Source organism: Camelus dromedarius, chromosome 4 (genome assembly GCF_036321535.1).
Source record: "Camelus dromedarius isolate mCamDro1 chromosome 4, mCamDro1.pat, whole genome shotgun sequence".
Lineage (NCBI taxonomy): Eukaryota > Metazoa > Chordata > Mammalia > Artiodactyla > Camelidae > Camelus > Camelus dromedarius.
This window is the reverse complement of record NC_087439.1, coordinates 10,767,724-10,778,309: the sequence shown is the minus strand read 5'-3', so window position 1 is coordinate 10,778,309 and position 10,586 is coordinate 10,767,724.

The following is a 10,586-nucleotide window of genomic DNA, read 5'->3' as shown; positions in this document are numbered from 1 at the left end:
TGAATCTGTGGGAAACAAATCACTCCTTTAGATTAGGTGAATTATGACATATACATTTAAATTAAATGAAATTGAGACATAAAATTCACCTCTGCTTTATGCTATACACCAGAAATTGACACATTGTAACTGACTATACTTCAATAAAAAAAAGTAAATTCACCTCTATGGGTTGCAGGCTCTATTATGATACAACACTACAGAAGCTTAACAGTGGATAAGTATTAACAGCGGATAAGTATTAACAGCGGAAAAGTACTAATGTATACAGTTAACGTTGCAGTAGTAAGCTTGACTTTGGTATTTTTATTTTAAAAATTCATTAGAATTAGGTAATCAAAGTTGTAACTGCATGTTCTAGAAAATTCTGATGGTCTCGAAGTGCTTGTAATGGAAGCTCTAAAGAGCTCCTCCCTGCTCCAGCCCTCTTCCTCCCAAGTCATATTTAACCATTTCTAGTCTCAGATCATTGGTTAGATGGTATTTCTAGACCCTCACCTTATGCTATTCCTTCTTGGTTTTCAACCTCAGTTGTTCCCAGTGACGACTTGCTGTCACTGGATTTAGCTCATTGTCCCCCTCACCCCCACGCCCGTTTTTCAACAGCAGTATCACTAATTTAGTTCCTCTCTTGGTGACTATTAAGCCTTTTAAAACTGTATATTTAGACTTCTGTTTATCATTTGATCAATTCTTTTTTTAATAACTTTTTTTTAAATTACTAGGCGGAGGATATAATTAGGTTTTTATTTATTTATCTTTAATGGGGGTGCTGGGGATTGAACCCAGGACCTCATGAACACTAGGCATGTGCCCTAACACTAAGCTGTGCCCTCCCTACTGTTTTTAGTCTTGATAGCATTTGCTAATGTTTCCCTGACTTAGCTTTCTCCTCTCACCTCTGTTCTGAGTCTCATTCCTTTACTAGCTTCACTCCCGCCCACTCTTTTTTTTTTAATTCAGTTTTATTGAAGAATCATATGCAAACAATAGAATAGCTAGCTTTTGAAAGCCCAGATCTGATCATCTCTGCACCCTGACTGTTCTGCTGCTGCAGGATACCGCCCAGACCTGCCCTACCAGCTGCCCTCGCCTTCCTGCCGGCTCTCCCCAGCCAGCCCCTGACCTCCAGGTCTCCTGGCTGCAAGCTGAGCCCAGAACATGCCAACAATGGCCTTCCGGTCACGTCCGTTCTGGGCGGCTTTCCTTGACATTCCTCATCAGCCCTTCACAGGGTTACTCTCTGCGTCTCTGCTCTTTCTTTGCCCCTATTGTGTGAGCAGCCCTGTGAGAAGAGGCTGTGGGTCCTTCAACTATCTCCCTCTCTCTCTCTCTCTCTCTCTGTCTCTCTCTCGCTCTCGCTCTCGCTCTCATGTTGATTTTGGCTTCAGGTAGGATCTTAAGTGTTTGCTAAACTGAATTAAATACTTCAAAGATCTGATAGCCTTCATGAAGACCTTCGTTAAAGTTTCTTTATGAATTGTTGGCCCCTTTAAGGCCCAGTACCCAGAGGCAAATTGAAATTAGAGCTGGACAGTTATCCTAGGAAGCCTGGCAAGGATGCATTTCTCCAGACCCCGGTCTAAAGACTGATGTGTTTTCTGAGCCCGCAGAACCCCGTGGCGGGTGTGAGCTTCCTGCTGTGTTGGAGGTGGGCATCTGCTTCTGCCTGAACGCCCCGACCTTGGCGGCTGTGTGGTCCAGCCAGCCTTCCCTCTCTTCTCCGCCCTTTTCTAGGTAATGTTTGTTGGCTCCCCCTCCTCCTCCCTATTAGCCTCCAAAGCATAGAAGTTTTACATTTTTAATTCTCCTCTCCTCCCCTCCTTTTTTTCCCCCTGATCTCACACACTTGGGGGATAACTAGTCATCGGTGGTCTGGTGGTCATGGCGGTGTTCCCACTCAGGTCTCTCCCAGTTTCAGTCTGCTGTATGCACCCGCCCCCAACCCCAGATTGTGCCCCCGCCCGTTGTCTGCAGAAGTGATCTACACATCATTTAACCAGCATCACAAACAACTGATGGAACTGCCTCAAATAAGCGTGCAACCTCACTTACCATCATGGTGCGTCAGGGCCATGAAAACGCACCTTTGAGATAAGCCCCCTGCACAACTCCCAACTATTACTGCAAACCTCTTCTCTGTGAGAATCCTATAGCCTCTCCTGTCAGCCCCTTCTCCCACCCAGACCCCATCCTGACACCTGACATCCTCTCATCCTGCACCCTTGCAGTCCCGAACTCTCATTCCCCCTGAGCTGGCCCCGTGCTTGGGGGAAGTGAGGTTGCCTCGGCCTTGGACTCAGACATTCTGACGTTTGAACATTGGCTTGGCCCCACATTAGCTTTGTGATTTGGACACATCTGTAAAATGGAGATGGTTACAGAGGCCTGGTGAGGCAATTGTAAAGATCAGTAATACCTTGCAAAGTGCTTGCCCCGCGTCACTCTATGCCTTTTCTCACACAATTCATCCTTTTTCTCCTCTAATACCTGATAAAGTTCTACGCATTCTTTCAGGGCCAACGTCCTATAAAGATGCTCCTCCCTCAGTGTGGACGTTGCCCCCCAACAGAGAGTGGCAGCCCAGAACCCTTCTGGGCCATCAGAAGGCTTTTCGTGGTCCCCTGCTCCAGGGCTGTCTCTCTTTCCTTAGGATCTGCATCGTACTTTCCTCAGCTCCTCCTCATCACCTGCCCTCACCATCTGTACCGCACTTTCCCTCTCGGGCAGGGTCAGGTCTCCCCTGCTTCCTTGTGGCACCTGGCTCAGTGCCTTCAAGAGAGATGCCCCCTTCGGCCTTTGTCTTTTGAAGGGGACACCTTTGCCACAGGTTCTTCTATAGGAAATTGACTAAAATTGTGACAGAGCCATGGGTTCCATTTCCTAGCTGCTTTTCATAGAAATTTTCTAGCAATCTTTCCATTATATGGGATAAAGGAACTTTATACATCGCATAGGTAACAGACCACTCAACTGTGACTAGGAAGTAGTTTTAAAAGATGAAATTTCTTTCTAAATCCTTTTAGAAATACGTGTAAGATGCACATCTAACCATTAAGAGTAAACCAGCAGAGTGCTTGCACATACAAGGTGTGGAGGACAGATTTGTGGAATAGGTGAAACTTACACATCGTGCAAACCTGGAACTCACAGTAGTTATTTGTGGGCGTGGCATGCACACTTCATTGCTTTTTATATTGATTCCGAAGGCTTTATAGGTATCCAATCCAGGAGGAGATTGGGCTTGCCCTGAGGTTCCTTGATTGCAGTTGAAGGCTCAGAGCCCCTTCCCTAAGGTTTCACGCATGGAGGTTCCAGGATTTAAATGTGACCAAGCACATGGTAGAGCAGCGTGGTGCAGGTCTCCCCAAGCAAGTCAGTGATGGAAAGTGAATCTCTGGGTGGTGGTGCAGAGAATATTTCGGTATATTTCAGAGTTTATAAGCACACGTCAGCAAACAGCTAAAGGAGGTTGGCTTCATGTTACCATGTGAGGCCGTTAGGAACTGTGTTTCTGAGCTAAATCAGGGAGATAGTAATTCTGGTACAACTTCTGTTTAAGAAAAGGAACTAAGTTTTTTTTTCCTACTCAGCCTGTTTATCAGAAAAACAAGCGCCGTTCTCCTTCCACCAAAGAAAACAGACAGCCAAATCAGAAAATGAGCATACTAAGACGGATTTGATCAGTTCTGAACATTCGTTGTAACATATTGCCATGGAGAAAATGGCATGACAGGCTAAGTTAAAGCTTTAAATTTAGAGAGAGTATATGCTGATATATACAGATTGTCTGCATGTTTCTTACAGAACTGGGGCCTTGGTTTTTTTTTTAATTGAAGTATATTTGATTTACAATATTATATTAGTTTCAGGTGTACAGCGTAGTGATACAGTATTTTTACAGATTATACGCCATTAAAAGTTATTATAAGACATTGACATGTAAACTGACTATATTTCAATTTTAGAAAAGTTATTAGAAAAAAGAAGGGGAAAAAAGTAAAAAAAGGTTATTAAAAGATAATGCCTTTAATTCCTTGTGCTACACAATACATCCTTATTGCTTATCTTGAGCTTTGGTTTTAATAGACATTTCTTTCAAATTCTCTTATTGCAAAATAATAGTGATTCTTGGGGAGGAGTTTTTTTTTTTTTTTTTTTTAAGATAAGAGTCATTTAAAAACATGCCTTTTAACTCTAGCTGTGTGCACACTGCTCCAGGGACAATGCACACAGCTACCTGCTATGGGGTTGGAGGTGGAGATGGGTAGTTTCTGCTGTGCTAAGAGCTGAAATAGACCGAAATTAACCAAAATTTACTGTCCATGCCTTCCCTTGCAATTGCAGGCCTCCCTTAGATCCCAGAGTACCAGAAAACAAACAAACATGCCTTTTAAGAAATATGCACTGTGATGTGCCTGTTGTCTGCATTTATGTGGGTTTCAAGCATTCATCAGAGCTTCTTAAAGCATTTTTTAAATTGAAAATTTCATAGTCTTTACAAAGTATACTTTATTCACAGCTACATTAGGTGAGGATTTTACCAATAATGAAGAAGTATGTTTAATATTTACCGCGCAGTTCTGTGGCCGTTTATTCTGTTGCAGTTGCCAGAACCCTCGTGTATCATTGAGAGTTCTTTCTAGGCGTAGAGTCTTTGAATGACTGCATCTTTTCCCACTGAGAACGCTCTTCCATGTCCCAGTGCTTCGCATACCAACAAAGCCAGCGAGGACCACTAGAGGTCATTCTTCTGCCCCTGGCAGGTGTGTTCCAAATGCTCCCAGACACGCTTGTTTGTATCCAGAGGCTTCTAAATGTCGACTAGGCGGTACAGCCCAAGGGGAAATGTGCGTGGGGGAGAACCAGGCTTCAGGGACGATTGTGGCCTCTCCTCCCTGGAAGGAGGACCAGAGCCCAGCAGGCTTCTGGGCAGGTTAAGGAGAGTCAGTTATGCTGCAAATATTTATCCAGCGGCTATTTGTGGAAACTCCTAGGCCAGGTGGGTGCTGAAGTGGGTGGTGAGAGTTTCAAAGATAAACAAACCAGCCCAGCCTGTAATCAGCCTACACACTCCTGGTACTGGTGCGGTGAATGCTGCTGGCAGTCACTTTGTGGGCACTAGGCATCACTTCAACCAACATCCTACCCTGTCCCAGGCTCTGGACTAAGACCTGGGGATAGAGAATGGAGTGGAGCACAGCCCTGACCTCAAAGGGCCTCCAGGTTGTTGGGGGAGACAGACACACACCCTGACAGGAGCCGGTCGTGCTGTGCGGTGCCAGCCTCGCTCTGCAGTCCCAGGCAGTGATGTGGCAGCAGCGTGCATCCAGAGGAGGGATGAATGACCTAGTCTGGAAGGGGAAGGAAGGCTTCTTGGAGGAGATGCTAATGAGATATTTTGAAGGATAAAAAGGAGAAAACTAGGCAAAAGAGGAAGTTTGTTAAAGACAAGGGGAGAATTTGAGCAAAATCAAGAGGAGCCTTGAAGCAGCCAGCTGTGTATAGGGCACTGCAAAAAGTTCTACCTTTCCGATGGGAAAATGGGAAAAGGTGTTGGCAGGCCCTGGAGGTCACATCGTGGAGCAGGGATTCAATTTCATGTTTGAAGTGACTTTGGAGAGTGACTGTCAGATCAGGCTTCAAGTGGACTGCACTGGGGGCCATGGCACTGCAAGGATGTGCAAGAAACCTTGAGTCAAATCCCCCCTCCATCTCCTGCTGCCTCTGGGACCTCATCCTTAAGGGTAGGACCACAGACACCGCCAAGCTGAGTTGTAAGGAATGTTTGTATTTAGGGAGCAGCTTGTGCCAAGAATGTGGATGTTAAAGAGAACAGCTTCAAGTCTTGGCTTAGCAACAAAGCTCTGTGTCCTTTGCTGAGTTACTAAACCTCTCTGAGCGTCATTTTCTCACCTCCAAAGTGGGGATAATGACACTTTTCTTTTTGGGGTCTTTGGAAAGATTTAATTACTGTATGTGTACACATATATGCACAGTGCTTAGCTTATAGTCGATGCCGACTAAAATGGTACACGATGATGCTTGTCTCCGTTAACAATATTTTAAGAGGAGTACATGAGCCAGGAGAGTGAGATTACTCAGCCTCTTGTAGTTGATTTGTGAAGCTATTTGAAAATGAGAATTTGAATGAGGCCAGTGGCAGAAAAGGAAACAGAGAAGGGTTTGGAGTTGAGATATTTTTAAGAGGTAAAATCGGAAAGACATTGTGATGGATAGAGGTGAAGGAGGAGGAATCCAGGATTCCTCCAGGTTTCTGCTGGAGGTGACTGGAAGGCTGAAGGGATGGCGTCTGAGACAGAGACCACAGGACGATGAGTAGATTTCAGGGGAAAGATAGAATAAGTGGTGGGGAGGGGAGCACGTGGAGAGCCGGCCCCAGGCAGAACTGGAATCATGTCCAGGATGCTTTGCTCTGGCGAACAGGCTGTCTGAGACCCCTCAGGGCCACCTGGTGCTCCTGCCCCTGCCAGCAGCTCCCCTCTGTGACTGAGGCCCTCTCTGCCTATGTTTGCTGCACCTGCTCTGCTGCCGCCAGCCCTGACTGGTTCTTTGTGCATCTCAGGTTCAGTCTCTACCACTGGCCCTCTTGGATCGGTGGGCACATTATTATCTATTGTTACAGAAACATAATGGCTTAAAAATAGGGAATTATTATCTCACAAATTCTCTGGGTCGGGAGTCTGGTCATTGCTTGGCTGGGTCTTCTGCTCAGGATCTCATGGGCTGCAGTCCAGGTGTCAGCCGGGTTGTGTTCTCATCTGAAGACTCAAAGGGAAAAGATCCAATTCAGATCTCAGGCTGTTGGCGGAATTCATCTCCCAGTGGCCGTAGAAGTGAGAGTTTCAGTTTGTCACTGGCTGTTGGTGAGAGGATGTCTTCACTGCCTAAGCCCTCCCACGGTTTCCTCACCCTGGGCAGTTCTGACATGATGGCTACCTTCTTTGAGGCCAGCAAGTCATAAGGTCTGTAAGTTGCAATGTAATGTCCCAACAGGAGTGACATCCCATCACGTTGGCTGTATTCTGTTAGGTAGAAGCAAGTCCCTTACACACTTGAAGGGCGAGAACAACACAAAGGTGGGTGTGAACACAGCAGGCAGGGTTTCTGGGGCCACCTTAGGCTCTGTCAACACAGTGGGCCAGTCACTCCCCAGTGCAGGGCAGACCTCATGGCCAGGATGGCTTCCTTTGGGTCAGGCCTCAATTCTTGGCCAGACAGCTGTGGCCAGAAGTGGGCAAGGTCACCCAGCTTAGAGTGTGGTAGCCTCTGCACAGTCACTGCCCCTGGACACTTGTTCCAAAGGGTCACGGGCACTGTAGGCTCAAAGCATCATGGCCTGTAGCCTGAGACTCAGAGAAGGGCAGGAATTTCCTCGAGTTCACATGGTGAAAATCCAGGAGAGATAAAATCTGTAAGCGCCTCATAAGATTCACTTCCTCTAGTTAAATTGGTTAATTTGTTTAATGACTTACATTGACAGTTTTGGGATGTTCTTGCAGCTTTTCTCATTATCCATCTCCCCAAAATTGGAACCAGCACATTTACTGACTTTTCTATGCCGGTTTTAACACTTAAAAGTTAATTTTCAGCTACTTAGATTGAATCTAATTTTCAATCTGGAATGACAAGAAGTTTTGGCATATATAATTAACAATCACTGGACAAAAATAGGGAACACATGACATATGGGAACTTTGTCTCTCTAATTCAAAGGGAAGAGCTCCTTTGTTTTTTGCATTGCAATTTCCTCACCTGGAACGGGAGGGAGGCAGCACACCAGTTCTTAAGGCCCTGACTGTCCGGGCTGCCCAGCTGCCAGCTTGCAGCGAGGACAAAGGACCGCAGTCTGTGCACGCACTGGCTGCCCCAGCACCAACCTGGGCTGCAGTCACACCACAAAGAGCTTCATTGTGAGGCTGCAGCTGTTTTATTTGATTTCATTTATTTTTTTAATTTTTAAAATTTGGGGGGGGGATTAAAGATTGATTGATTGATTGATTGATTGATTGATTTATGGAGGTACTGGGGACTGCAGCTATTTTAAATGGAGTTTCTTCTCCAGGATTCTTGACTTACTCCTTTATGCCTCCATGTGTATATGACCTTTCAGAAACCTAGTCCATAAAATGAGATTCCAACACAACCTACTAAAACCCTGAAATGGAGGTCTAGCTAGACCATCAAAAATGTGTGAGAGCAAACTTTGGCATGATTGCATTACTGACTCTACACTTCGAATCAGTCTTCTGCATCCTTGTCCTCGTCTCCAACATGACTTTGACTTGTACTACTGTTGAACCAAACTCTGAAGGGTACTACTACGCAAGTGCCAGGAAGTCATTGGTACCTACCTGACTTCCAGTCAATACCCAGCTGAATGTTCCACTCAACTGGGGTCCTAGTCCCTCAAAAAATGTTGCACAAAATCCTTGTTCCCAGAAATGCTAGACTTTTCAGCAAAATAGGGCTCCGTGACCAAACATATTCCCCAAACTCTGCACATTAGCCTCCACCTTTTGGTGGTTCAAAGTTCATAGTACACTTAATTTTTAATGCAGTGTTTTCTGGACTTGGTTAAAAAAATTTTAACAAAACTCATTAACACCCTATAGATCAGGACAAGAGTCTTGCAATGCTATATACATGTGCACAGAAATGCTTTCTCTTGAATGGTTACTTCAGCCCTGGAAGACTCTGGAATTCAGTGCTGCTGTCCAAATCTGCTGGTCTGATTCTTTTTAATTGTATTTATTTAATTAAAGTAATTAAATTGTATTACATTGCTTAAAAAATACATATGCTGCTGTAATAAATTTCTCATTCCTCACTATTTTTAGGTTTGTTTGGAATTGAACAACTAGCTCTCCTCTTTCAGTTCACAGTTGCCACAAACTGAAGCAGAGATTCCTAACCTGAGGCTGTGTTGAGGTCCCCTAGCCTCCCCTCCTGACCACCTGCGAACCGAACCCCGCTGCAGGGTCCGCCGCCGGCACCACCCCGCCCCGTGGTCCTGTCACCCGGCGCTGATCCTGGCACAAGGGGTTTTCTAGGCACTGGTTACCTTGTGGACTTGGTCACCACATACTTGCCATGATTTATTTATGTTGATGGAAGTTATCTAAGAAGTGAATTTGATCAAAGAGAATGTGCTGACAAGCATCAGATAACATCAGTTTGAAAAACGACTTCTCTTGCACAGCCAATGCCTCTTTCTTCCTCTTTAGTCCCTTGGTCTGTTTCTGATGATAAATAACAAAATAATACTATGTTTGAAGACTGTTTTATCTTTTCAAACCGATTCCACATTCGTCGTCGTGTTGCATCCTCCTAGCAACCCTGCAGGGCGGGCAGGACCATCGTCAGTGGCGTTACTTGGTACCTGGGTGCGTGGGCACAGCGATCCTGCAAAGCCAACGGTGAGGCGCGAGGTGGGCTGAACTGGTGCGGGCCTCCGCGCAGGCGCGGGAAAGGCTGAAGGCCTCCCAGACCAGGACCAACAGGCAGGGGAGGCGCCTCCCCGACCCCCTTAACCTCCCTGCTGTCTCCTCAAATGAAGTGAGAGATGAATTCCTTTCTGATCACATCGGGGCAGAAGGGGAGGGTTCCCTCGAGGATTAAACTTTGGGGTGCTTCTCGTAATACAGTCCCCCCTCCCATTTATATTTGTGTGCACAACAGGCTGGCATTTCAGGAGGTCCTGAGCTGCACCGAAGCCCAAGCAGCCCTTTTTGGGTAAACAGTTAGCGCCACCTAGTGGCCGGAGGAGAGTCCATTTCACCAAGAGAAGCGAGGGGCTGGTTTTTCCCCCTTTTTGAGTGGAGGGTAGCGTCTGATAACACATTATAAACTTGATTCCGCGGAGAGAGCGCTTGCCTGAATCACTACCTTGGAAAAGGTCCAAGTGGGGTTGTTTAGTTTAATGACCTGCTTTATTATAGGCTTTGGATGTTGAGCATGTGCCAAGAAAAAGGGTGAACAATACATAAACTCTTGAGGGAAATGTTCCTTTGGAGAGCGGAGCAGACAACATAAGCCCCACTGTTTGCGAGGGCCCGCGGTTTCAGTCGCATTTTTACGGCATTAATCAATTTGTATTGTAAGGTGTAGGAAATACTGTTCCCACACTGAGTTTTGTTTGCCGAGAGACGATTTGGAAAGTAAAGGGCAGCCCTAGCCCTTCACCAGAATCTCAGCAAACTACTCGGCGAGAAATGGAAGCAGGCGGGGAGGGGCGCTGGCCTCTGAAGAGCCCCTCTTGCCTTTGCCCGAAGAGCACGCGGACCTTGAGTGTAAGAAACAACCCCGCCGGGCGGCACCGGGAGCCCAGTGTCGGCCGTGAGCACGCCTGATGGCCTTTACTCCAAGGACTGCTGCTCTTCGCCCAGACAGGCTGACCTCAGAGGTCTGAGCAGCCGGGCGGGTGCAGGCAGACCCGGAGGGTTCTGACCTCGACCGCTGGGCCGGACCCCTGCTGCTTTTTGTACACTCTGCTTGGGTGGGTGGGAGGTCATGGGAAACCATCTTGCATGATGTGCACGTTGTTTCTGAACCACGTTAGAGCC